Here is a 3,271-nt window from a genome sequence, read left to right as displayed (position 1 = left end):
TTGCGTGCTATGCATCAGAGAGTTGGACAGTGAATAAGGAGGATAGAAAGAGAATTGATGCCTTTGAGCTGGGGTGCTGGAGAAGAGTGTGGAATATACCATGGACTGCTAGGAGAACAAACAGGTTTCTCCTGGAGAGGGTGAAGCCAGAATGTTCCCTGGAGTCAGGGATTCTGATGCTTCATTAGGCATACTTTGGGCATGTTGCAAGGAGGAACTGGTCCTTGGAGAGGGACATCATGTTTGGGAGAGTGGAGGGGCGGCACAGGAGAGGAAGACCCTCGATGAGATGGATCGATTCTGTGAGTGGAATGGTGAGAATGAGTGTTTTTGAGACAGCGAGGTTGGCACAGGATAGAACGGCGTTTAGGGCTTTTGTACATAGGGTCGTTATGAGTTGAAAGTGACTCAATGGCACATAACAACAACAAGCATATAGCGTGAAAGAGACAGAAGTCAGGCCCCAACTAAGACAGGCAAGAATCACTTACCTGGATGTTATTTCATCTGCTACTGACATATTGCCTCCCAATATGGAAGGATAACAGATTTGCTGCTGCTGTAGTTGTTGTTGTTGTTGTGTGCTGTCAAGTTGGAACCAAGCCATAGCTGACCCTCTAGTAGATTTTCAGAGGCAGTTTAATCGTATGGGAGATTGCCCATTCTTCTCCTGTGGGAGCAGCTGGTGGATTTGAACTGTATGCCTTCGGGATTGCAGTGCAGTTTCTTACCACTAGTCCACTAAAGCTAGAAGTACAATAGTCAGAGGGGTAGCACTCAACTACGAACTAGAAGAGAAGTAGTTCAAATCCACCCAGAGGCAACTTGGGAAAAACTTAACTCTAAAAATCAGCCGTTAAAAGCCCGATAGTTTAACTCTGGCCCACACAGTGTCAACTCAAGATAGCTGGCTCCGGTTGGTTTGTGTGGTAGTTGTGGGTCTCAGAGGCCAGCAGTCAGCCCTGGTCCCTGTTGGGGGGCACAGTCTGGTGATTCGGCCAGCATGTAGGCCTCAGAACAAGATGCCCACAATCACATCCACATCTTTCCACTTTACCCTAATCTGAGAACCATGGGTGAGTAGGAGCATCTGAAAGACCCTCAAGGTAGCCCCTGCTGACCCTAGAGGTTCCAGTGGGCCCTGAGCTGGCTGCCCACCTCCACAGCAGCTGCTGCATATCATCTATCCAACTATCCAACCACGCTGTGGACTCTAAAACTGGAAGCTCTACCCAGCCCCACCTGTGCTGGCTCCAACTGCAGCACCCCAAGCACCCCTAATGTGACAATTCTGATGCCTTCCACCTCAGAAAGCCAACCTTTTGCAAAAACACTTTGGGGCTTGCTGCAGTATGGTGCCAGCTAGATACACAACAGCCGGGAAGGGTCTATAGGAGCAGGGACACCAGAGACGTCCTCATGCTCTGGGCAGGGCTCCCTTGGCTTAAGCGATAGAAGTGGATGAAATTTCCACTGCAAATGCATTCCTTCCACAATCTTCTCCAGACTTGCCTTCTCGCACAGGCTTGTCTTTTCTTAGCTACCAAAATATTTTCTCATCATTAAGATCTTGAAAGTATATCTTTTTCAGGATTGCCTGGCGAGCATCAAGCACTTCTTCACCTCACCGAAAAGGACAGCCTGTTCAGTTAAGGAACTAGTTTTCTATCCACTGTGACACTGTCACATCAGGGAGCTTCCCCACAGTGTGAGCTCTCCCTGCAGAATTTACTCCTGGATCTCCAGCCCCTGCTTCCAGGAAGGACATTCTAGGCCACCCAGACAGCACATACGTGCTGGGTTTAATGTGCACAAACTTGAAGATCTGTAAAAACAATTGACTAAAGTAGTATCAAAGCAAACTAAATATGAAGTAAGCAACATAAGTTACATAGACATTCTCCAACTATGCAGTCACCATACAGTGGTGTGTATTGGATGTATGCTCCTCAGCTATAAAAAATTCTCTGAAACTAATTATTTCCTTGGAAATGGACACCATTCTTGGAAAAGTAGAGATTCGTTGAAGGAGACCCTTTATTAGACAGATTGAGACTCTGATTAAAACAGGTTTAATTAAACTCAGCCAGTGTGAGGATCTGCTCTCAAGGACCTCTCCAGAGTGCTGAGGAGCAACAGTGTCAGACTAGAGACTAAGGTACTCCTGATGCAGGCCATGGCCTTCTCAATTACTTGCTATGCTTTTGAGAGCTAGACAGTGAATAAGGATGACAGAAGAATAATTGATGTCTTTGAGTTGTAGTGCTGGAGATTGAGCATACTGTGGACTAACAAGAGAACAAAATGGTCTGTCCTGGAGAGGAGGAAACCAGGTTGCTCCTTTGCAGGCAAGGATTTTGACACTCCACCGCACATAACTCTGGGCACGTGGCCAGGAGGGACCAGTCCTTGGAGAAGGACATCATGTTTGGAAGGGTGGAAGATCAGTGCAGAAGAGGAATACCCGAGATGAGATAGATTGACACAGAGACTGTGGTCATGGGGTCAGATTTTCAGATACAGTGAAGGTGGGCTCAGAATAGGGCAAGTTTCAGAGTGGTGTTATGAGTCATAGCCAACTTGATGTCACATAACAACTATGAGGATGGCACAAGATCCAGCAGGGTTTTCTCTTGTACAAATGGTTGCTGTGACTGGCTGGCACCTGACAACAGCAACCATAACTGCTTCGATCCTGAATGCAAAGTTCACCATGATGCTAGGACAACTCTGCATAGCTTAGGATGTGACCCACCGCCTTCACGTCCTACTCATAGCAACCCTCTCAAGTCTCCAAGGCTGAAAAATCTTTAAGGAAGGAGATTGTTCATCTTTCTCCCATGGAGAAGTTAGTGGATTTGAACCACTGACCAACTGGTAAGCAGGCTAATTTGTAAGGTACTATGCTACCAGGGCCTGCTCATTAAGATGTGAGGAGGGGTCCTGAAAGAGAAGTGAGACATCAATCACTGCACTGACGGAAGCTTTCAGGAACTATTCATTGACAAGGTTCCGCACATGTGCTTATTACATTATTTTTCTCAACTATTAATTTGTTATTGAAAATAAACTAGTACGTCTGCCACCTTTGCTGTTACTACAATATAAGGTGCTGTTGGCGCCCTCTGCTGGGGCATGGAAATATCTGCCTTTCTCCCAAATTAATTCAGTCCTGATCCTCAAATGTCAAAAGTGTTTTAAAACTTTTTTGGCATAAGAGTCCGGAATGAAGGTTGCAGAGTGGAGTATACTCGGGGTGGGAGTGGAGGGG

This window comes from Elephantulus edwardii, unplaced genomic scaffold (assembly GCF_000299155.1).
Source record: "Elephantulus edwardii isolate Elephantulus edwardi_28Jun2011 unplaced genomic scaffold, EleEdw1.0 scaffold00071, whole genome shotgun sequence".
NCBI lineage: Eukaryota > Metazoa > Chordata > Mammalia > Macroscelidea > Macroscelididae > Elephantulus > Elephantulus edwardii.
Note: the sequence above shows the minus strand (reverse complement) of the source record.